Source organism: Phoca vitulina, unplaced genomic scaffold (genome assembly GCF_004348235.1).
Source record: "Phoca vitulina isolate PV1807 unplaced genomic scaffold, GSC_HSeal_1.0 scaffold43, whole genome shotgun sequence".
NCBI lineage: Eukaryota > Metazoa > Chordata > Mammalia > Carnivora > Phocidae > Phoca > Phoca vitulina.
Genome location: NW_022589746.1, coordinates 361,828 through 387,524, shown reverse-complemented (window position 1 = coordinate 387,524; position 25,697 = coordinate 361,828). Strand labels below are relative to the sequence as shown.

The following is a 25,697-nucleotide window of genomic DNA, read 5'->3' as shown; positions in this document are numbered from 1 at the left end:
AATGGTTTATATCCCAAGAGGGCCTAGAACAAATTTCCTTTGCACTGAGCACAGCCAGCTGGGCATGTGTAGGGCCTGACCTCTCAGTGGACAGTCATGGGGTCAGGGCCTTGCTGTCCAGAGTCTGGGTGTCAAGCCTAACAGAGGACCACACTCCATAGCCCTCTGAGTTTCTAACATTATCCATTATAGCATTTACCTGGAAGGTTTAATTAGATCCCCGGAGTTTTCTCTTTTACATGGGTTTAAACTTCAGATTTCAACATTTTAAGCATTTCTCCAGCAGTGGGCCTGGCACCTTTGGAAGCTGCATTTCCTTTTGCAGGCTTTGGGGGACCACTAAGTGCTGGGAAGCTCTGACAGGTCAAATGGCCCCATTATTACTGGCCTGTGGGGGAAAGGCACTTCTCAGGGTGCTTGAGTCACTGAAGAAGTAGCAGCAGCTTTTGAAGCAGAGCCATGCTCACCAGGCTGCCTGGAGAAAGGTGCTGGGGAGAGATAAGGGGTAGAAACCTCTTTAAAAGTTAATGAGCTCAGTGAGCCTCCCAGGGCTCTGTTTTCTAGGCAGCTTTGCAGCACTTTGAATTTCCACGCCCTCTGAGGATTGGCTCCTGCAGAGCCCAGCTGGCTTTTAACCCTTTCAGGCACCTCAGATGCTCCTGTGAAGGAGGAGCTTCTCTGGCCTCTTCCAGAACTAGTCTGCATCCCACGCCTCTGGTCATTGCTCTGGGAAATGCCAGCTTCCCAGACCAGCTGGGCCCTGAATGCACATCACTGTCCGCCCCTGCTGCCCATGACCAGATGACCATGGTGCAGCCTTCCTGCAAGTCATTGCTCCTTTGCCTCCCCTGACCCCAGGCCCTGCCTCTCCCCGGCTCACCGGCCGCACTGCAGGCTGCTGAGCTATGAACACCCCAGAAGCTCAGTCCCAACTGCAGTGTTGAGAACACTGAGTGAGGGTGCTGGACCTGTGAGGGGTGGACATTGGACATTGGACCAGGTTGCAGGGCTGGTTGGCCTGGCTTTCTCATGTAGCTGAGCCTGTGAGCAGGCAACCTCCTTCCTTAGGCCTCAGGGCTGCCTCTCCAAACTTGCTCTTGATCCATGGTGTGGGGAAGGAAAAATAATTTTCCTCTACCCTTCTAGGTTCTTGGCTGAAACCCTGTAATAAAAAGGCAGATTAACAGGAACAAAGCAACAGAAGTTTGATAACCTGTATATCTCCTGTATATATGGGAGATACTCAGGAAAACTGAATACCTCCCAGAAATGGTGGAAGCCATCGCCTTAAATACCATCTTCAGCTCAAGACAAGAAAAAAAAAAAGACATTGGGGAGACCGGTGACAGGGTCCCGTCATTGGGAGGTCACCAGGAAACCACAGTAAATAGGGTAATGCAGATTTAAATCCTTGCCTTCTGCATTGGTAAGAGTTTCTAGAGATTGTGTTACCCCCCCCCCCCCACTTCCTGGTACAGAGGGAGACACCCTTACACATGGAGATTTCCTTTTAAATGTGAATATCCCTTACAAAAGAATAACTTCTACTAGGTTTTCAGAGCTTCTCCTGTGTCTGCTGTTTCTTAATAATAATCAGCTCAAGATAATCCTTCTGCCAAAGAGGCATAGTTTGGGGTGTCATATTCTCCCCTTCACTGGTTTCCATAGCAGTGAGGGTGTGAAGGAAGGTATCAAGATCACTGTGGGCTTTTAAAAAATTCTTATATTGTCCTTCTTTCTAGAGGGCATTTCAACATATGGCAGAAGAAGAAAGGGGACACAAAGGGCTCACACACCCATGCGCATGCATAAGCGCGCATGCACACACACGTATTTTTTCTTTTTTGGAGATAAAAAGATACCTAGTCTGATTATCCCCTCCCTTAGCTGAGAAACACTGGACCAGATTAGTGATTCCTAAGCTCCTGGCTGCTTCTAAGAATTCCTCAGGTTAGATTAGTTAAGAATTCAGATTCTTGGACCCCTCCTCAGATCCATTCATTTGGAAACCCTGGGGCAGGACTCAGGAATCTGTATTTTAATAAGTCTCCTGGGGTATCTTCATACTCAGCACCTTGGGGGATCACTGGGCAGACGGGTCATTGGGTAGTCTCCAGCCCCATGTTGAGGCCCAGAGAGTAGGATGCTTTAGGTTTGGGGGATGCTTGGACCACTCTTTAGGTCAGCCCTTCAGAATTTCATGGGGACATCCTGCATCCCCCCCAGCCTGGGAAGACCACTTACCAGTCAATTCCTGCAGCACAAAGTGAAGGGTGCTCCATCTGATAGGAAACAGACAACTGTGCTTGGTTGTGTAGCAGGGGAGGGGAGGCAGGGTAATCTAATTCACCATGCCTGTGCAAATGTGATGTAAAATCAACATCCCCTCTGCTTGCAGCAGGGGGTGGGGGGATGGGATAAGGGAGTCCACAGCAGTCTGCAAAAGGACCAGGCATCAGCTCACTGCCCAGGCCACATCCCTTCAATGCAACAGATTCAGGTACCCAGCACAGCTGATGGCCTTTTCTAAATGTGAGTGGTCCCCCAACCCAGCCCCTCTCCTCTGAGCCAATCCCTTGCAAATCCCTCAAGCATTAAAAGATAAGTTCCTGCAACCCTGCTTTCTTCGGTGTTTGAAGCTGTAATTTGACATTAGAATGTTGGCAAAGATGAAGAGAGTCGTGTCCAACAACAAACACCCTGAGGTCTCATGGAAACCTCAGGGCACTGGCCAATGAATGTGATCAAATGCTGCAGTGTCATGATCTCTGCCTGTCTGGAGGGACCCACTGAGTTTGGAAGACCACAAAGAAGAGTTTCAAAAGAAAAGATTTTCTAAAAAAAAAAGAGAGAGAAAGGAAAGATTTTCTAAAAAAAAAAAAAAAATCAACTAACAGTGAATTCACAGCTGTGTTCTGGATGGTGGACCAGGTGGTTAAAAAAAAAAAAAAAGCTGCAGAAATTACATTCAAAGTAGAATGGGTTTCATTTCACAGTGAGAAAGAGAAGAGCAGCCGTGCACCAGGGGCTGGCCTGGTCCTCTTGGCTGGGTACTCACAGCTGGCCAGTGGTACCGTCCTGTTGAACAGAAATATTTTTGCAGAACATCAACTTCAGACAAGACACCATCCCATCGTGTTGGGGCCAGGCAAACCCCAGACCCCTTGGGATCAGTCTGAACTCAGCACGTACGCTGTCCAGCCACAGAAGACCAAACATGCCCCCCTCCCGTCCCCAGGACACCAGCAGCCGCTCCTCCTTCCCCAGTTCCAGACTTGCACCTGGGCCTCACCATCCTGCATTCTATGTGAGATTTACTAAGATACCCGATCATAAAATTACCCCTGCTCCCTGGCAGCATCCAATCCAAGCCCCTTTCCTGAAGCCCGTCCCCTCATTGCCCAGCAAGGCCCCAGTCCTTCAGGTCCTTTCTGAACCCTGCACTCAGATGCCCGCAGGTCCTTGGTGCACGTCCCCTTCGCTACAAATGGCCATCAACTCAACTGGTTCAGCCCCAGGGGCCTCCTGGCCCTTGGCTGGAGGGCCCTGACAACGGAGTCTGAGATACAGACAGAGCCAAGGCATCTTGCAACACGGAGAATGTGGGGCAGCATGGCACTATGTCCTGTCTTTAAGCTAAGGTGGCTCCAGAACATTTGGTGAAAGGGAAACACACATGCCCGAGTGCGAACTGCAGAGATGCTTGCATCCATGGGGGCGGGGTTGGGGGGGGCACAAACTCCCCCATTGAATTGACCCATTGAAAGACCAGTTTTTCTTTTATAACCTCAGCAGGTTGGTGGTCCAGTCTACTGACTTAACCATTTTTTCCCTCTTTTATCTTTTGTGTGTGTATGTGTGTGTGTGTGTGTGTGTGTGTGTGTACACTTAAGTTCTACTCTCTTAGCAAATTTCAATTAGACAGTTTTATCAACTATAGTTACCCATTTTCTAATCCTAACCTAAATTCCCAGGTGTCACTAGCTGGGACCAACTGGAAGGCCTAGAAAATCACTTCTACATTAATATAGTCCAATGTAGGATGTTGGTCCCTCCTTAGATCCTTCCGGTCACTCCTTCAAGGCCCCAGAGTATGCCTCAGTTGTGCTCATCTCTAAGTCGTTCCCTTCCCCCTCTCTCCTGCGGAACTGTTGCTTTCTCACAAGGGGCTTCTGGACACCCACATGCCCAGGACTCAGGCAAAAGATGGGGCACAGACCCTCTACCAACCACATGTTCATTTGGTCCTGTGGGCTCAGAAACAGCACTGCTTGAGTCCCCAGAGAACCCCATGGGCTGGACTCAAGGCCTCACTCTCCTCAGTTGGCCTCTTCTCTCAAGAGACCCAATTTGGGAGATGGCACAAAGTCCCCTCCATTCCCCATTGGCGTGAACCATTCCTGCTTCTTCTTCAGGTAAAATCCAGAAGTCCCCAAGTGAACGAGCCTTGCAAACAAACTCTTCTGGGGCTCTCCATTCCTTACGTGGTGGTTATTTAAGCTTAGCTGGACTCACAAATCAGGCAACTGTGTTAGAAAATGCAGAGGCTGAGCCACAGATTTCCAGATAGACCATCTGGTTGCAATTCCTTGATCTGCCATTTGCTGGCTTGAGCATGTTCTGTACTTTCTGAGCCTCAGTTTCATGGGTCTGAAAAATGAGGACAATAACTGTTCCTTCTTGTTAGAGTTCTTTTGAGAGTCAAACAAGATCATCTTGGTCTAGGGATTGTCATAGTGCCTGGTGTACACTACGAGTTCCATAAATGTTGCCTTATGGTCACTATCGATAACCAATTAATTCACGTGTTCAGAAAGCAGACCTACACAGAGAGGTGGGAGGAATGGAAGCTGGTTCGTTTTAAAGTAAACCTGGCGAAAGAGGGCAGGATACTAAGGTGCTGTCCATTCAAGAAGCCGTATTAAGCAGGGCTCACTGCTTGTTGACCCTCGCACTCCCTTGGCCAGGGTTCTGGCTGCAGCAGAGCAGAGGGGGAGGCCAAGCGAAGGAGGCCGTGCTTTGGCCTGTTTAACTTGGCCGTCCAGCCAGATTCAGCCTTTGCAGGTGAGGGCCCTTAATGTTTTTTGTCCTGTGAAGCAGCCAGGCTTGTTTTCCTTGATCGTTAATAGGTTGGGATTCTCTCAATTTGGCTGCACATTTCTGTTTCTGTGGGTTTGGGCTAAGCATTAGCAGCCACATTTCCACTTGTGTGAATAAACTTAGGTAAATGCAGCCATCTGGGAAAGGACCCTGAGATCCATTTCCACACCAATGAGATGCTAACATGGGGAGAAGAGAGGAAAAAACAGGGACAGAAACGCCAGTCCGGTGGGTGAATTTGAGTTCTCAGCAGAGGCGTTGTTGGCAGCAAAATGACTCCAACGTGGGCAGCGGGGGAGAGAAAGGAAAGCGGGGGGAGGGGGTCGTTGATCAATGGGGCCGTGTTAAATCTGGGGCAGTAGTCAAAGTGTCCACTTTTTCCTTCACCCTCAGCCTAGATAGAAGCTCCCCTGGCAAAAGTGCCTTAGACGAGAGCATGAGGAAAGACTGTTAGGTGATGGAAAGCTTCATTTCTTTGTCTTTATACCCTGCCAAAGTGGGGGCCCATCGCAGAGCCAGGACTTAGGGGCAGGAGATCTGTTCGGCGTCTGGTTTGCCCACTGCCTTTGTTTACATACCTTGGAGTCAAAGACATTTTATTTCTCTAAGACATTTTATTTCTCTCCCTTTTTTCATGGTGCTGGTCATGGAGACTAAAGCAGGGTTGTCAGATTTAGCAAATAACAGTACAGGATGCCCAGGTAAATTTGAAGAATGGCTCTACTTGCCAATTTTTTGTAGTTTATTGAAACAAGCTGAATATAGGACATTTAGGAAATCCTGACAGAGCCAGTAGAGGATGCAACATCATTAAACACAGGACAGGTTGTGGCTCTACAAGGACGCTGGCAACGCCGACTAAAGCCATCACATTTAACAGCCATTTCGAGCTATGATAGATGCAAAGAAGGAAGCACAACATGGAATATACATACATGTGCTCACCACTAGCTACTTATTTATAATGAACCAGTTTATAACCTAGTCTTCTGCCCAAGAGCTCAATACAGAACATTTCTGTGTTGATCATGAGCTAGGGAATGTGGACACCAACTATTGCACCGTTGATCATTTTGGTTATCACCCATCCATCTACTTGACTAGATCTCTCGTGGATCCACCAGCACCAAGCAAATGTGTATGGTGTTTGGAGCCCAAGAATCACAAGATTGGGTTTTAAGTCTTGAAATAATGCCAGTGGCTCAGAGCATCATTGTTCTGAGTCATCTGTAGGCCAGGAGATTTGAGGACCTCGACCTTATCTTGTGCTTCTTTTGTATTCTGTGCAAATGCTTAATAGGCATTTGTTAACTGACTGATTTCCAGAATTAACTCTTTTTAGACTGTTAACTATTTAAAAGAATATTTTATTTCTCTGTCCCTTTTCTAGAACATAATTCCATGCCCTACTGTAAATTTTATGGGATGTGTAACCAGCCAAGATACATACAAAATATGTATGCATTATTATTCTAAGTAATAATCAGTCAGCAAATTCATAGTTCTGTTGGTCAAACAGAGGCAAAAAAGATTAATTCCCCAATCAGCTTAGGTAGTTTTCCAAACACTAGTTGGCTGGCTGAAAGAACTTTTTGCTTAGGAACATATGAATATAAAATTCTATAGGTTTAGGTGGCAGTTCAGAGGTTAACTGTGAAGGCCTGACAAAAGAAATGAAGAAGTCCTGGGACAGTAGTGATTTTAATATTATTCCAATCCTATCTGAGTGAAACACTGCCCTGGTGATAAAACACTAATGTGGTTATAGAAAGCCAGCTCTTTCAACGGAGAACTCATGTTTGCTACTTTCATTTACACGGAGCATGTTTGTTATTTATTGCTAATTCTCAAAGCCAAGCCTAGTGGGTGATCACAACACTGAGTGTTAAAGAGGGAGGGGGGAAAAACAACTGCCAATAGGTCAGCAATCACTTGTTTCAGAAATATTTATTGAGCAGCCCGTGGGTGCCAGGTGGTACGGGTGCCCGGCAGGGTGCTGGGGAGGGAGTGGGAGGAGAATACAGCGTTCTCCTCACACTTATCACAAAGCCAGCGGCATCAGGAGGGAATCCTGGGTCCATATGGAAACCCAGCTAGACAGGGAAAACTTTGTGCTCTCTTCTTTAGTTCCTGACTCCGGGGTTATTTGGGGTTCTGGGTCAGCCCCCTGGCTGTGTTCGCACAGTGAGCTCACTGCTTTTGTACAGATGAGAGTTCTGATGGGCAGCAGCCCTGTCCTTGCGGAGCTCACTACAGGTCAACCTGCAAGAGCTGACATCATGTGGCAGGTATTGGGAGGCCCACTGAGCCTAGGTGGGCAATGCAAAAGAAACCAGCGTTGGAGAATGGGGGGTCAGGTGGGAGAAGAACCTTTATGACACAGAGCAGACGTGCATTCCTACATGACAGATGACAACCTCCAACCTGCCTTATTTGGCTGTCAAGAAGCTGGTGAGGCTTGGGATGTGGTGGAAAGGGGTCAAGTGTTCTCGGAAAGGCTGGCCTGCTCCTGGGGTCTGGGGAGGGTGATGGGGGGTGATGGTGAGAAAATACCTCTCTTGGGAAAGGAATCAATGGTTTCAGTACTAGATTGCCATGTCCTTCCAATCCATATGTCTGTCCATCTGATTCCAAAATGGCACTGAAGGGAGGAAACGGTGGCCAAAAGAAATTAGTGATTTTCCAAGGTCACTTAGCATACCCATGCCAGTACTGGGATTATAACTCGTGGTCCTGTTTGAGTGGAAATGCTCAGAGTGGGGGTAGAAATCTAAGATAATAATCCAAACCCTTGTCAAAGATACTTTCAGCAGACTTGTGATTCATTAAAAAGCAAAACAATAAACAAAAGGACCAAAACATTTGCTGAACACCTGCTGTGAGACCCGAAGAAGGGATCCACAAAAGCCCAAAGAGCAGTCCTTGTCCTCAAGGAGCTTGGACTTTAGGGCGGGAGATGAGCCAGACACACATGAAAGTGAGCCAACCACACATGTCAAAAGCAGTTAAGTCCAGGTTAAGGTGGATCAGGACAGGCATTCCTAGGTGATAGGCAATCAAAGAACCAGTTTCCAGTTGAGGTCCCTGCCTCCATTCCTGTGCACTTCCAAACCCTCATTCTGCTTGCACCAAAGAAGATGAACACACAGGCTCTGTCTTCAGTTATCAGTAAGAGTCAGGACTTTGCCTGATGAATATACCCTCTGTAATCTAGGCCCTGCTTCCCTGGCCTGCGGCATTCCTTCAGCCTCTCCAGCTACTGCCTGTTGTCTGGCCAGGTGCCATAAAGCGGACACACCATATCATGCCTGGGTGCCTTTCCACATGCTGTTCCTTCTGCTTGGAGTGCCAGGCCTTTCTGCTTGCCGCGCACCTAGTAATACTCCTACTCATCCACAGCAGCCCAGCCTAAGCATCGCCCCTTCAGAAGCAAGGGAACGTATCCAGAGTGTAAGTGGAAAATGGAAGACTTTTTATCTGCCCAGGAAGAGTCAAATACATACCCTTTGTAGACTTTCAGTATAATCTTTGCTAGGGGAATGGAACTTTTCTACAACGAATACACAAATCAAATAATGAATAATACAGAAAAATAAGTTCTGGAGAAAACAAGGCCAAAGTATTTGGGGACAATTGAAGGCATTCAGAGAGTCTCAGTTTTCTCCCCCCTTGCCAGGTGTGTCCCATGTACTGTATCCGCCTGTCCCTGCCATGAGGAGTAAGAACAACTTGTGAGTATAGGAAGGAGAGAGTGAGGGGGGCAGATTTCACACTGGAAGCGATCACTAAGTCAGCTTATGGAAGATGAGTTGAGTTATAGATAAGCAGATGGATGGGAAGTGAGTGGGTTAACTGGGCAGAAAAGCATGAGTTTTTTTTTTGTAGGGGGGGAAAGTGAGCCTAGTAGGGGGAGTATTCCCATATCCTGAAGCTGGCCGCTTATATATGATGACTATATATATATGCCAAATAGAATATATTATATATAATACATAATAAATATATATTACACCCTCCCACCCCCCCACACACACTTGCACCACAGTGACCAGCTTCAGGATCTGGGAATAGACTCACTATGGTATATACATGTAGTATATACAGTATATATATATAAGTGCATATATCTTTTCGAATTCGTGTTTTCATTTTCTTTGAATAAATACTCAGTAGTAGAATTACTGGATTATATGGTAATTCTATTTTTAACTTTTTAAAAGGGAACTCCATGCTGTTTTCCAGAGTGGCTGTGCCAGTTTGCAACCCACCAAAAGTGCTCGAAGGTTCTCTTCTCTCTACATCCTGTTATTTCTTGTCTTTTTAATTTTAGCCAGCCTGACAGGTGTGACATGATAACTCATTGTGGTTTTGATTGCATTTTCCTGATGATTACTGATGTTGAGCATCTTTTCAAGTGTCTGTTGGAAATCTGTATGTCTTTTTTGGGAAAATGTTTATTCAGGTCCACTGCCCATTTTTAATTGGATTATTTGTGGGTTTTTTAGTGTTGAGTTGTATAAGTTCTCTATATATTTTGGATATTAGCTTCTTATCAGATATATCATTTGCAAATATCTTCTCCCATTTAGTAAGTTACCTTGTGGTTTTGTTGATGGTTTCCTTTGCTGTGCAAAAGCCTGTTATTTTGATGTAGTCCCAATATCTACAAGATATTGTTTTTTGCTTTTGTTTCCCTTGCCTCAGGAGACATATCTAGAAAAATGTTGCTACGGCCTATCTGATGTCAAAGAAATTACTACCTATGTTTTCTTCTAGTAGCTTTATGGTTTCAGGTCTCACATTTAGGCCTTTAATCTATTTTGAGTTTATTTTTGTGTGTGATGTAAGAAAGTGGTTCAGTTTCATTCTTTTGTTTATAGCTGTCCAGTTTTCCCAGCAGCATTTGTTGAAGAAATTGTCTTTTCCCCATTGTACGTTCTTGCTTCCTTTGTCTTAGGTAATTGACCATATAATCATGGGTTTATTTCTGGGCTCTCCGTTCTGCTCCATTCATCTACAAGTCTATTTTTTGTGCAAAAACCATACTGTTTGATTATTACAGCTTTGTAGTGTTTCTTGAAGTCTGGGATTGTGATGCCTCCAGCTTTGTTCTTCTTTCTCAAGATTGATTGCTTTGGGTAGTATGGACATTTTAATGATATTGGTTCTTCCACTCCATGAGCATGGGATATCTCTCCATTTATTTGTGTCATCTCTAATTTCTTTCATCAGTGTTTTATAGTTTTTAGAGTATATTTCTTTCACCTTCTTGGTGAAATGTATTCCTAGGTGTTTTATTTTTTTTGGTGCAATTGTAAGTGGGATTGTTTTCTTAATTTCCTTTTTTTGCTGCTTCATTATTAATGTATATAAATACTACAGATTTCTGTATATTAATTTTGTATGCTGTAACTTTACTGAATTCATTTATCAGTTCTAATAATTTTTTAGTGGAGTCTTTATGGTTTTCTGTATATAGTAGCATGTCATCTGCAAATAGTGAAAGTTTTACTTCTTTCTTACCAATTTCGATGCTTTTTATTTCTCTTTGTTGTCTGATTACTGATTACTTCCAGTACTGTGTTGAATCGAAGTGGTGAGAGTGGACATCCTTGTCTTATTCCTAACTTTAGGGGAAAAGCTCTCAGTTTTTCACTGTTGAGTATGAGGTTAGCTGTGAGTTTTTCATACATGGCCTTTATTATGTTGAGGTATGTTCCTTCTAAACCTATTTTGTTAATAGTTTTTATCATGAATTGATATTGTATTTTGTCAAACGCTTTTCTGCATCTATCGAAATGATCATATGGTTTTTATCCTTTCTCTTATTGATGTGATGTATCACATTGATTGATTTGCAAATATTGAACCACCCTTGCATCCCTGGAATAAATACCACTTGATCATGGTGAATGATTTTTTAAGTGTATTATTGGATTTAGTTTGTTAATAGGTACAGTCCTTTTAAAGAAGACAAATTCTTTTAGACTCTGGGACTAGTCCCTCAAACCTTCAAGAGTCTTCAGGTCAAGTATATGAAAGACTGAATTATTATTTAAGGGAGTTAGGCAATCACTTGTGCCAACCTGATCATAAGTAAATATAAATATAAAACATAAACATAGCTACTAAAATCTCCTAGATTACCCAAATGATCCAGAATACATTTATTTTTGAATTTCTAGATTATTACAGTGAAAACAAAAATAATTAAGAAGTATCTTTACCTAGCAAATCTGTGAGAACGTGTGCACAAGCCCCAGACACACATGGGGAAATGGAGAAATTCTGGTCAAGGACAACAGCAAAATTCCTCTAGGAGAAGAAAAGTCTCTTGGGTCTATGAAACACCTTAATGGCTTATTGGTTATACAATGTTAACTTGGGTCTTGTCTGAATTAAGGGGAGAGGTTAAGGCAGATATTTCTTTGTCTATGTTCTGTTTTCTTTGTGGTGGCTAGGAAGACAGAGGGTCTGGCCCTGGGTCCTGTGGGCTGAGCAGGGGAATGGGTTCCTGCAGAGAGTAAGAATGAGCCCCAGCAATATGGCGGTAGGCTGGCACCAAGGAGAGGAGGTGAGGGTTCCCTGGGAGAGAAAATAACCAGTGAACTGAAGGAATAATGAATCCAACATTTAATCTCAGATATTCCTAATCCCAAATTATCAACAACAGACCGATGGACCCAATAACTTGTTATGCTTGGAGCATGAAGGCGAGAGGAAGAGGCTGTGTTCACTCTGGAGAAAGGAATAGAGAGAGAAGGGCAGGTCCAGGGATGAAAGGGGGGGAGGTTGGGAGTTAGTGAGAGCAGGAATTCGGAGTGAGAGAGAGTGGGAAGGTGGTCACGTGGCAGTACTGGGAAATCCAGGACAGTGCTGAGCATCCCTGAGTCCCGTGGGAGATATGGGTGGGGCTATATATTCCAGTTACCTGCATGTAGTCAGTGACATCTCTTCTGCTGTCTGGTCTTTACTTGTATTATTTATTTGTCTTTATAATTATATTTGTTAACCTTCGTGTATGTATTATGTTAGTGCTCTCTTCTTCAGTAGACCCTGATTCTTTGAAGGGTACAATGGACAGCTTAAATTAAGTTTGGAAGTCTGTGTAGAGGAGTAATCATAGAGAAGTTGGGAGGAGTTGGTTAGAGCCAGATCATTGTATAATGTTGGTTGCTATATATTTCAGAATACTTCAGTGTGAGCCCTGTAATGTATTTAAAAATGGGTGAGTGAAGTTAACTTCACACCTTAGGAGTGGTTAGTAAGCAATCAAGAACTTATACTTGACAGGGGCTTTAGCAAGTGCTTCAATTGTCATTGTATACATCTGCACAGAGAGCGCATTTTTAGCATATCAGATATTAGAAGTAACTTTTCATTGGTGAAATAAGTAGCACTCAGGACATGTGCTTAGTTAGAAAGTTTGCGTGAGCACCTGCACCATGAGGCGTGAAGACACAGGGTGCTCAGTTCCCCTCCCCTCCAGCAGAGTTTTCCGTGGGGAACTCTGACGAGTCCTATGGCCTTCCGTCACCCTTCCCAGGGGCACCTTCTCATCTGGCCCAGTAGAAGCCTGGGTGGTAGAACTCTTACGACATCTGCCCCAGAGTGGACCTTGCATGAAGGATGCTTGCTGGAGCCTAAACTGACAGAGAGCAGTATCTCACCAAGGTTCCAGGACCAGGTAGAATATGACTGTTTTAATGCTTGCTGATAACAATCTCATTTGCGTGCTGCGCTCAATTAACATTCAAATTGGCAGAAAGCCACTCCTAATATTTTCTGGTCAGTCAGCAACACATGGGTAGCCTTGACATGTATGCAGAGGGTGTTTAGAATTTAAAACTCTGGTCATGAGGGAGTCTGAAGATTTTGAAGCAGGGGAATGATATGGAGAAGGTGTTGTGGTGTTGAAGGCCCAGAGGCAGGGAGACAAGTTAAAACCAGAGAGTTGAGCCAAGAAGGGGGTGGACCCTTTTGCAAGGTCAGAATCCACAGGCTCCCCCCAACTCCTCTGAACCCTGGGGCTGGCTCAGGACTTCCCACATCAGAGGGGATGTGAAGAGAAGCCAACTTAGTCCACCGTGACAAAGCCACATTGTGATGAGTCAGGAGGAGATCTGTCCCAGACACATGGATTACATTTCCTCTCAGATATACATGGGGATGGGGATGGGGATGGAATTCCCAGCCAGGCCAATGTGAACGGCGGCCTGAGCTTTGCCAAGAAGACATGCTCACAGAAATGATGCTGAAGCAGGCAGGAAGGCCTGGAGGCTCAAACTCTCCTAGGGCAGGCTCACTGATTCTCGTCTCTTGTGAGATAAACCAGAGTCTGTTGTAATGGCTTCTGAGAGGGGCTGGCGTGAAGGATCATTTTCATAAAGAATTGAATGGAACAGGGAGTCACCCTGCAGATCCCTTGACCAGAGGGGATGGAGCACTGGGCTCAGGACCCCTTTCTGACTTTTGGTTCTTCTTCCTGCTTTCCCTTTCTGGCAGGGTCTGGCATTCTTGCCCCTGCTTTTCCTCTCTGAGACTCATTTCCTAAGTTTGGCTTCTTCTCAGTTGAAGACTACGCTTTCTCTGATCAAAACTCACGAGCTGTGCAGTGTGTGGCTATTGCTCCCTGGGGTGGGTTTTTAAAAGTTTGCAGAAAATGGAGTAAGAACAAATAGAATGGCTAGGGAATAGCCTGGTCCTCCCACCTACCCCCCAGCCCACCCTCTCTCTCCCAAGATAGGTTTATAGGATGGGATGGAGAAACTTTTAGAAATCTTTAACACAATGGCTCTTTCTTAATGTTTAGGCAAATGTGGACATTTGGGGACTAAGCTCAGGCCAGATGCCCCCTGTGGGTCTCTATTAATGACTGACGCCAGTGGTTTTTTTCCTCAAGATCTTGACCGCTCTCCACTCACAGCACTGCCATGAGGAATAAAAGCTATTTGTGAAGAATAATAATTAGTATTATGAATATTATGAATATTATTATGAATATTATTAACCATCACCCAGTGCTTAGCGTATATGAGGCGCATGCCAGGCACTTCATGTGGAGCAACCCATTCAGTCTTCACAGCTCTTTGAGAGGGTGATTACTGAGCTTCCATTTTACAGATGAGGAAACTGAGGTTTACGTTAAAGATTTGCCCGCAGTCCTTGTAGCGGGTTGAGTGGTGCCTCCCACCCCCAATATGACTGAATCCCTGGGACCTGTGAATGTGATCTTATTTTTAAAAAGAGTTTTTGCAGACATAATTAAGGATTCTGAGATGAGATCATCCTGGATTATCAGGGTAGGCCCCAAATTCAAAGACAAGTGTCCTATAATATGAGGGAAGACACGGACAGAACAGAAGGCCAAGGTGGAGGCAGAGAGTGGAGTTACGTGGCCCAGAGCCACGGAATGCCTGCAATCACCGGACACTGGAAGAAGAAGGGCAGGCTCCTTCCCTAGAGCCTCAGAGGGAGTGTGGCCTGCCCGCAACTTGAATTTGGACTTCGGCTCTCCACGATGGAGAGGATACATTCTGTTGTTTTAAGCCACCCAGTTTGTTCTAGTTTGTTCCAGCGGCCCCAGGAATCCAATACAGTCACGTAGCTCTTAATAAGTGATGGAGCAAAGGTGCTATAAAAGTTAAAGCTGTCATGATAGGAAAAGAACCAGTGACATCTACCAAGAATTATGGTATATTATCAAATGGAAGAAACAGGCTTTAGATACATATTTTAAACTTTTATATATTTATATATATTCATATTTATACATCAATATATGACATATATATTAGAAAGAGGTTCCGTGGACTCAGATGCGCCTATTCACCCAACTGGTGAGGTAGCAGGTGATAAGGTGGAGCTTCTTGGAATAACCCCCCTGGAAGCAGAGTTCTGGAAAAAGCCCCACTCTTTCGGCGGTTCTGGCCACCAGAATCCCCACATCCTCTACCAAGGAAGCCTCTGGGTTCCTTTTGGGGATCACAAAGTCCACCAATTAATTACTTTCATTTAGGTATTATTTACATATGCGCACAGTTCAGCCTCAGATTGGTTGATATATTCTAGAAAGGTTGTAAGCAAATGAAGTTGTAATACATTGAATTGTACTGAAAATGCAGATTAGCCGCGTCCGTGAAGCTCACTTGGACATTTTTGTGAGGTAGATCATTATCTTGCTTTGCACCTGCTCCCACTGCCCACCCTCTCTGTTCCTGAAGAATCCAGCATGGGTGGACTAGGTTTCCGTGGCGGGGGTGGGGAGGCCTCCTTGCTCTGTCATCAGGCACTTACAGCTCTTAAATGCAACTATTCCTGGTGTCGGCGCACTCGCCCACGCCAGGCACGCACCAGGCACGGTGACCCCCAGCAGGCAAAGCCTTCGGCAGCTGTACCTGTGCCCCTGGACACCCGGTCACTGGGGTTAAGGTGGAGGCGGAGAGAAGGGAACCTAGCGACCCCTGCTTGCAGGGCTGGAGGGGGACGCTGCTGGGGAGGGGAGGCCAGGAGGGTCAAGAAGAGCTGCAGGTGGGCCCAAGGACACGGGAGGGGCCAGATCTGGGGTCTGAGTTCAGGTGTAGGCTAGTGTGAGCCCTGCTGCTTCCAGTCCCCTGCCTCTAGCACCCCAGTGCTCAGCAAACATACCCACCGAGGGGGCAAGCTGCAGGGGGCACGGCAGCATCAAAGCCAAGGCGAGGGCTGCAAGACTGCCAGTCGGGCGATTCCAGAGCCCTAATAATGAGCCAACAGTGTTGCTTAGTTTCGTTTTGCTTCAAGTGATTGAAACGCTTTAAAAGGGAAGAGAGGTCAGAAGTGAATTACTCCCACAGCTGGCTTCAAAATCTCCCACCTGGATTCTTTTAGTTTTACACGCAAAGGTTTTGTTGTTGTTTTAAAAAAATCTAAATATAATAAATAAGACACTGTAGATAAAACTGTTAAGTTTTTCAAATACTCTCCAGGCTAAAACCAAAAATCTCAAACTGGCCACAGGCATTGTCCATTTTTCAAGGTCTTTTTAATGAAACATTGTCTATTGCTTTTAGAACAATTTAATATTAGACTCTGGAATTGGCAGAATTTTCCCCTTGGTCCTAACAGTACAATCTGCCTAGTTTAAGTTGAGAGGGTTTCCTTGCATTGTCATATGGAGTTTGAAGACCTCAGGACCATGAGGACCACAGAGCAGACTTGGATGATGCCTAGCCAGGAACAAAGGAGTCAGGACCACTCAGCCAGGGACATACCTCAGCCACCATGACCCATGTGCAACTCAGCATCTGTGACTCAGGACATCAGAAACTACCTTGTGACTGCCCAGAAGGACCAGCTATGGGTGCTCATCGATTCTTATTTTCCATCATCCCCCAGCATGTGGAGAGACTACTCATAGAGAAGACTTGAGCCCTCACCTGGTGACGATATGTGGAGCTCCAGCTCCCAGGTGGAAAACAGAGTCATACCTGCTCTGATCTATCATCTGAGCTGTCATCAGGAGTTTTAAGGACTGACTTGATGAATAAAATATAAGGGTTTAGAGTGAACTCCGCATGTGCAGGGTTGAAGAGAATAAATAGTCCTTTGTATGTCAAAGATCCTTCCTGATAACCCAACCTGAGAAATCTCTTCTTCAGCCACATCTGCTGCTGGGGAATGCTGAAAAAAATAGTGACTATAAAATGAAATGAAGCTTGGAGGTGAACCATATGAAATTCCGTGGACTGGGGGAGAAATCATCCACTATTACAATTGAGTCTAGGGAAGGAGGGGGAGAGGAGGTGGGGCGACCATGAAAAATCAACAGCGAAGATTGAAAATGTGGATTTTCTCTTGGGAAGCTCCCTTCCCCGGGAAAGAAGAAAACATGAGCAATGAAGCTTTGCCTGGAGAGCAATACTGTTCACATTTGCATGTTAAACGGATTGAGGCTCTCCTAGGCTCCCCCTGGGGAAGGCTGTCAGAGGCAGCTCTTAAATCTAATGGTCCCTTGCCCACACTTACTCTGGTTTGGAGCCCACAGCCCCAAAGAGACCCTTGTATGCCGTGGGTGCTCAATAAATATTTGTATTGAATTGCATTTAAAAGCTAGTTTCTTGAGTGACCCACCCCCCAAGGCTGTGCTCAGATATCTCCCTATGTACATCTTGAATTCTGTGTAATCTGTACAGTGAGACTTTAGGAAAAGGTAGTTTTCATCTAAAAGCCTTCTTTGCATTAATTTCAGTTTTATTGCCTGCCTCCTCCCCACCTTTAGAAAAACAGGCCTGAATTATCCCCAGAGCTGCAGAAACAGCACTGGGAGTTTGAGATTTGGGGGCTTGGCAGGGTCAGCCTTGGTTTTAGCTGTGGTGACTTGCAAAGCCCTGGCTTGCCCTCCCCAGGTTCTCTGGGTAGAGCAGAGACTCCTTACCCCTGGAGTACATGCAATGGGGGCCATGCTCTGAAGCTTTGTGCAACTCACCTACAGGATGCGTGGCTCTTGGGGCACCCTCCATCTTTACACACCTGTGGGCGTATCTGTCCTGGCACCATCCACCCACTGCCCAGACCTCTATGTCCATATGCTTGGATTCTGGTAGCTTCTGATGAATAAATTTCTTTCCTTTTTGTTTACTCAACATATGGTTATTGAAGGACTGCTTTATGCCAGGTGTTTCTCTAGGTTCTTGGGGATGCAGCAAGGACAAACTAGATAAAATTCTGCCTTTATGGAGCTTACATTCTGGTGGGGAAAGACAGGCCATGACAAACATGATCAGTAACTAAATGTTGCATTAGAAGGTGATGTGCTTTGGTTAAAAACAGAGCAGGATACGGAGGATCTGGAGTGAGTTGAGCAGGATCGAGATTGGAAAGGGGTGGTTGGGACAAGCCTCCAATAGAAGGGAGAGCCAATGGCACTTGCGGAAGGATAGCTGTGGGTTCCAAGGAAAAGCCAGGCATTGGCTTCGCAGGAACTGGTCTGACTTGGTTATCTGCACCAAGAGGGAGAATGGAGGGACAAGTAGTCCGGGTGCAAGGGCTGCTGGGGGTAATTCAATCACTGAGTTTTTTGGATATTGTTTATGCAAACTCTGAAACAAACCTTACAAAGGGGGAGGAGGGTAAATGAAGAGAATGAACCTGACATAGATGACAGAAGGGAGCTCTGCCCAGATACCAACGGGGAGGTAGGGGGAGGGTAGAGAGGAGGACAAGATGTGTGTGTGTCAGGACACAGCAGAGTGTTCTGTGCCTTCCCATTGGTTGGGACCCAGGCTGGAGTCACCCAGGGATGACCTCTGTGGCTGGGCTTGCGATAGGCCCTGGTCAGAGAGCCGAGAGGGAACTGTGCACTAGAGAGGGGTGAGGACCCTCCCCTGGGAAGAAGGGTCTCTGTCTTCCCCTCCAAGAGGAATACAAGGGCACCTCACATTGATCTTGGAATGTAAGGGGATTTTGTCCATCTGTTTGGTTTATTGGTTGCATCTCAAGTGCCTAGGAAGGGGCCTGGGTCATAGTACAGGTTTGCTGGATAATTGTTGAGTGAGTAAATGGATTCATCAAGTACTCATGGGCTGCACTCTGGAATTCCACCCTTGCTGGGTATGGCAAGCTCACAGGGAGATGGGAGTGTCGCTCCTCCTGGCTCCTCTGAAACCCGGCTCAAGAAGCAGCATCTTCCTCCAGCAAGCCAACATGTCTCCTGAGCTTTCGAGATGAAGACACAGAGCAAAGAGCTCTGAACTTGGCATCAGGGAGCCCAGGTTTACTGGCCCCAGACTTGGCCAAATCACTCAACTTCTGTGAGCCCCTTCACCTGTGAGTCCCAAAGAAAGGTGTCCTGCCAGTCTTGCCTGCTTTGCAGGGTGATTTTGAAGAGCACAGATGTGCATAAGGAAGCACTGGGGGACCAAACCACCATGCAGTGTAAGGCATTATTCTCTCTACTCTTACACTTGGAAAAAAATAAAGACAAAGAAAAATACAAAGAATATCGTAACAAATACAGAAGTACTCACCCCTCAGAATAACAGGTGCTAATCAGTTATATTTGCTTCATATCTCTCTGGAATAAAGTCATGATGTATAAAGTTCAAGTCCCCTGTTTTATCCATTCCTTAATTTTATTCCTCTCTACCCTCCTCCTCCTCAGAGGCAACCACTATTATGAATTTGGTATATATCGCTTTATCCCAAGTCTTAAATATATATATATATTTTAAAGATTTTATTTATCCATTTGACAGAGAGAGACACAGTGAGAGAGGGAACACAAGCAGGGGGAATGGGAGAGGGAGAAGCAAGCTTCCCGCTGAGCAGGGAGCCCGATGCAGGGCTGGATCCCAGGACCCCGGGATCATGACCCGAGCCGAAGGCAGACGCTTAACGACTGAGCCACCCAGGCGCCCCTTAAATATTTTTAATATACTATTTATGGGGATCACAACATATAAGCAACACATTATAAAGTCTTTTGAAAAAAAGTTTGCATAGGAGTGCCTGGGTGGCTCAGTCGGTTGAGAGTTCAACTCTTTTTTTTTTTTTAATAAAGATTTTATTTATTTATTTGACAGAGAGAGACACAGCGAGAGAGGGAACACAAGCAGGGGGAGAGGGAGAGGGAGAAACAGGCTTCCTGCCTGGCAGGGAGCCTGATGCAGGCCTCGATCCCAGGCACCCCGAGAGTCCGACTCTTGATCTGTCTGGGTCGACTCTGAGCTCAGCCGGGAGTCTGCTTGAGATTCTCTCCTTCTCCCTCTGCCCTTTTCCCCACTCTCTCTCTCTCTCTCTCAAATAAATACATAAATCTTTTTTAAAAATTAAAAAATAAAAAGTTTGCATAAATAATACTAAATTCCTGCACCCAATTCCGAATGTGTGTGTCTGGAGGTTTCCTGCACCACCAAGCAATTCTCCAACACCATCTGGGTGTCCTAGAATTCATCTCAATTCTGACACTGTTTACCTGGAGACAGCATGAGCTTCCACAGGTTAAGGGTTCAGGCCCTCAAGACTGCCCCCCTCCCCGACACACATCACAAGTCCAGGCTGTCCCCTGTACTTGTCACCAGCTATTATTGATCAGAGATTCCAACGAATCCCTCCATGGGTTCAATTAATTTGCTAGAGTGGCTCACGGAACTCAGAGAAACACTTTACTTGCTATAGCAATGGTTTATTACAAAAAGATATAACTCTGGAAGAGCCAGATGGAAGAGATGCACAGGGCAAGGTCAAGGGAAGGGTATGGAACTTCCCTGCCCTTTCTGAGCATGCCACTCTCCCCAGATCTCCATGTGTTCACCAACATGGAAGCTCTTCAAACCCAATCATTTTGGGTTTTCATGGGGGCTTCATTACATAGGTACAATTGATTAAACCATTGACCCCACAGGCAGGTGACTCCCTGATACAGGTTGTTTTGGGGTATGCCAAGGAGAAATGAAACATGAGGGACTGGTCCCAGCACCGGAGATTGTTTTCCCTTAAATTCAATTCCAAATCCTGGGCTTGCGCCGGAGTTACCCCAACTAACTTGGGTCCTTGGGGGAAACAGATGGATAGGATTGATGTATATTTGGAGTTTATTTGGACTCTGACCAAAAACTATCCCAGCTTAGACCTGGCTCTCAAGGAAAAGGAGTGTTGCCTTGCTCTCCCTCTGTCACCCTCCTGGCCAGAGCGACAAGCAGACTGAGAGAAGGAGTGGCCCCCGGGGATGAAGCATTCTGTGCTCACAGAGGGCTGGGTGCCCAGGTACCACCCAAGGGACCTATGTGCAGGGCCTCAACTTCCAAGAGCCCCATCCTCTGGCTTGTTCTTCCCAATACATTCCAGAATCATGACATGTCTCTCAGAAAGGAAGAATTATTTTTGCCCGTGGCATAAATAAATCCAGGAACCAGTTCCAGTAATCACAAGTACATGCCAGTTTTCAAGTGCACTCTTGACAAAAGCAGAAGGAAATCAGTACAGCCTGCCCAGAAAGGCCACTGGTGGTGTGGAAGCCAGCAGGATTCGGGAGAAAGGAAGCAGGAAGGAGGGGCTCGATTTTCATTTAACATTATCAAGTTTTTCAAACAAACAGAAAGAGAGAGCAATTTAAAAAACAAATTTGAAGTTATTTTGCCCAATTTACTTCAGATCTTAAGAAATAAAAATAAAACGTCACCTGGGTGGCTCAGTCCGTTAAGCATCCGCCTTCGGCTCAGGTCATGATCCCAGGGACCTGGGATCCATCCCTGCATCAGGCTCCCTCCTCAGTGGGGAGCTTGCTTCTCTCTCTCTCCCTCTGTGCTCTCTCTCTCTCTTTCTCTTGCTCTCTTGCTCTCACTCTCTCTCAAATAAATAAAATCTTTAAAAAAATGAAAATAAAACATTAGTTCCACTAGAAACCTGACCATACTCTATAATTCTCTCCCCAGAGGTCTTTGCTATCATCAGTTTGTGTTTGCCTTTCTCATGCTTCCTTTAATATATATATATATATATGCATCTATAAAAACAACTGTATGTGATATTCTTATTTTAAGCTGTCTTAATTTTTCCTTTGATGCATTTATTTATTTTTAAATTAATTTTTTAAATTTAAATTTAATTAAATTTTAGCTAGCTAACATACAGTGCAATATTGGTTTCTGGAATAGAATTCAGTGATTCATCATTTACATACAACACCCAGTGCTCATCACAGCAAGTGCCCTCTTTAATACCCATCCTCCATCTAGCCCTTCCCCACTCACCTGCCTCCATCAACCCTGTTTGTTCCCCATTGTTAAGAGTCTCTTATGGTTTGTTTCCCTCTCTCCTTTTTTCTTTTCCCCCTCCCCTAGAAATTTTATTTCTAAAATTCCACATATGAGTGAGATCATATGGTATTTGTAATTCTCTAATTTATTTCATTTAGCATAATACACTCTAGCTCTGTCCATGTCCTTGCAAATGGCAAGATTTCATTTTTTGATGGCTGAGTAATATTCCCTACATGATTTTCCACTGTATATATGATTTTGCAACTTGCTTTTTAAGACAAATTGTAGCAAAAAGAAAAAACACATGAAATTCACCCTCCTAATCATTTCCAAGTGTATAGTATTGTCAACCACATGAACCCCTCTTGCATGACTGAATCTACACCCACCAAACACAACTCTCCACCTCCCCCTTTCCCAGCCCCTGGCAATTACCATTCTACATTTTACAAAGTTGACTGCTTTGGATACTTCATATAAATGGAATCATTGAGTATTTTTGTGACTGCCTTATTTCACTCACATAATGTCCTCAAAGTTCATCCATGTTGTAGCACATGTGAAGTTCTTTCCTTTTATGGCCGAATGATATTCCATTGTATGTATGTGCTGCATTTTGTTTATCTATTAATCCATTCATGGACATTTTTTTTCTCTCAACAGTTTATTTTTATTTTTATTTATTTAATTTTAATTTTTTATTTGAATATATTTGACACTATTGTTACAAAAACATGGAACGCTTCACAAATTTGTGTGTCATCCTTGCTCAGGGGCCATGCTAATCTTCTCCGTATTGTTCCAATTTTTAGTATATGTGCTGCCGAAGCGAGCACCATTCATGGACATTTAAGTTGCCTCCACCTCTTGGCTATCATGAACACTGCTGCCACGAACATGGGTATGCAAACATCTTTTTGAGATCCTTTTTAATATTTTTTTGTATACACACCCAGCAGTGGGATTGTTGGATCATATGATAATTCTATTTTGAATTTTTTCAGGAAACTCCGTACTGTTTTCCCTAGCAGCTACACCATTTTACGTTACCACCAACAGTGCACAAACATTCCAATTTCTCCTCATCCTAGCTAACACTTGTTATTTTCTGTGTTTTGGGTAGTGGCCATCCTAACGCGTGTGAGGTGATATCTCATTGTGGTTTTGGTTTACATTTCCCTGATGATTAGGGAGTTTGAGTATCTTTTCATGTGCTTGTTAGACATTTGTATACCTTTGGAGAATTGTCTATTCAAATTCTTTGCCCATTTTTAAATTGGGTTATTTGTTTTTTTTGTTATTGAGTTATAGGAGTTCTTTTTATATTCTGGATATTAACTTTTTATCAGATAAATGGTTTGCACATCTTTTCTCTATATGGTTGACTTTTCACTCTGTTGATTTTTTGTTGTTCACAGAAAATTTTAAGTTTGATGTGGTCCCATTTGTCTATTTTTGCTTTTGTTGCCTGTGCTTTTGGTGTTATATCTAAGAAATCCTTATTAAATCCAATGTCATTGAGCTTCCTCCCTGTTTTCTTCTAGGAGTTTTATAGTTTCAGGTCTTATATTTAGGTCTTTAATAAATTTTGAATTAATTTTTATATATGGTGCACGCAACTTGCTTTTTGAACTGATTTTGTCTTTGAGATTTATCCGTGTTAGTACAAGGAGTTCTAGCTCACCTACTGTCACTGCTGATGGAAAGTCCATGTAACACTCTCCACAAGTTGTTCGCCCATTTTTCAACTTGTCACAAATAGTATGATGATGAACGTTCTAAGTCTCCCACACACATGTGTAACAAGCAGAATCACTGGCCCCAAGAGCGTGAGAGCACACCTCTTCCATATTAACAGACATCCCTCAATTGTCATACAAAGGGATTGTATGAACAGATGGTGCTGCTTCTCTTCCCTGCAGGCACCTGCACTCCCCCCCCATTGATGGTGTAAGATAGTGCCTCATGATGCTAGTTTCTATTTTCCTGATTACTAAATAAAATTTGAGGTATATAGTTTATTAATCTGTTTCATGTTTTCCTACTCCCCGGAGCAGTTAGAGCAGGTGATTATCATAATGATAAAACTCAGGAAGTAACACTAAGTTACTCCATGGAACACTCTTTTGTCTCCTACCCCCGCAATTTCAACTTGATGATAATAACTCATCATAGTAGTTTGGGGCAAAGGGGAGGGAATAAAACCAGTCAGCAAAACTTATGCCTATCTTAAAGAGATAAACTAAAGAAGAAATAGGTGCCTGGTTTGGATTATGGGTCTTAGGCAGGACAAGAACGGCCCTATACTTAGATATCTGGGCCATGCTGTCCTCACTTGTTCCTGGGACTCCCTAAATAATGATACACTGTAAATGGGAGGTAAATGACATTTCTCAAATTCAGATTAATAGTGAGATGGGCTGATCTGAATTAGTGATGACTGAGTTGTGAACCATCAAAACTTCAAGTTACTAAGTTTTTAAGGGCATATAACAAAACAAGGGCAAGTAGGCTTGCTTTAGCAACCCCCATGAGAATCACCTGTCTGGTCTAGCCCTCTAGGGTGGGGGTAGGAAGAGGTGGGCACCCAAGGCCCAAAGCCACACTATAAATGCAAAAGTAGTTTGTCGATTTGGGGTTGCAAAAACACCAGGTAGTCTCCAATATCAGAATGACCCCCTGAGAAAAGGCTCTGCCGAAGGACAGGATTCAGGTGATAAAATAATAAGAAAAGATGCTGATCTGGTACATTTGGAAGTTGTCACTCCTGTGTTCATGACAAAGAAAAAGCTGAACAAACTGAAAATCAACAACTCTTCTTAGATCTATTAGAGAACTAAAGTCATAAGCTAATCACCTGCCTCCCAAACTGGGGAGACAGACAGGCAGATGGAATCACAGCTTATTGGCAGAGGATCACAACTCACTGGACCAGTAGCTTAGAAACAGAAATCTCGGTGGGAACCAGTTATTGGTGTAGGAAAAGCCAAACTTTAATTGATGAATTGCTAGAAACTCCAGTCTGAGACTTGGACAAGTCTGAAAGTTAAAAACTCCTGGGGGAACTCAGGATTTGGAAGAGGTCCCCCTTTTTGTGAGTTTTACTTCCATGAGCCCTATCAGGTTCTCACAGCGAAGATTAGAGAAAAATCCCTTGGGCTTCTGGTAGGAGGAGGGGAGATGTAACCATTCTGAAATATGCCAGAGCATTCTGTCCTTCTTAATAAGGTCTGCCCTCAAGAGAAACTACTAACCTACTGGGGCCTAACCAACTTGGGGGAGGGAAAACACCCAACTCCAGCCCCCTCTAGCCATCCTATTCCATGCAAGTTGCAGGGGTAGGGGGACAACTGAGAAGCTCTTGTGAAGATCACAGTCCAGGGCTCAGGCTTATTAAAAGACTGAGACCTAATCATAAAACCATAGACCTCTCCCCTCTCCTACACCTCACCACCATATCAGTCATGCTCCTGTATAATATCCGGGGAATACAACAGCAGGACTGTCATGTGTCTGACCTTGTTTAAGAAGACTTTATGGAAACCGAAGCATGAACATACAGGGGAGACAAAAACGAGGACACCAGAGGCAATTTTAGCTTGTGGCACCTACGGCGATAGTAAACAGTAAATACAGCCTAACCCCTAGCCAAACAAACATAAAACCTCACACTAAAGGCCTATCTACTTCAGTTCCTTTTACTTAGTACATCCTGTCTGGTTTTCACCAAAAAATTACAAGCCTTACTGAAAGACTAAAAGCACGGTTTGAAAAGACAAGAGCAAGCATTAGAAACACAATTAGGTATGGCAGAGATGGAATTATCAGGTCAGAAATTTAAAGCAACTATGATTAATATGC

General features: G+C 44.5%; 1 non-coding gene across 1 annotated transcript; it reads right to left on the bottom strand.

The window, feature by feature from the left end:
* Positions 1-22,564: 22,564 nt before the first annotated feature.
* Positions 22,565-22,672, bottom strand: LOC116648457. The gene has a single exon (XR_004302525.1). It is a non-coding gene; the product is annotated as a U6 spliceosomal RNA (small nuclear RNA).
* Between the last annotated feature and the right edge of the window lie 3,025 nt (positions 22,673-25,697).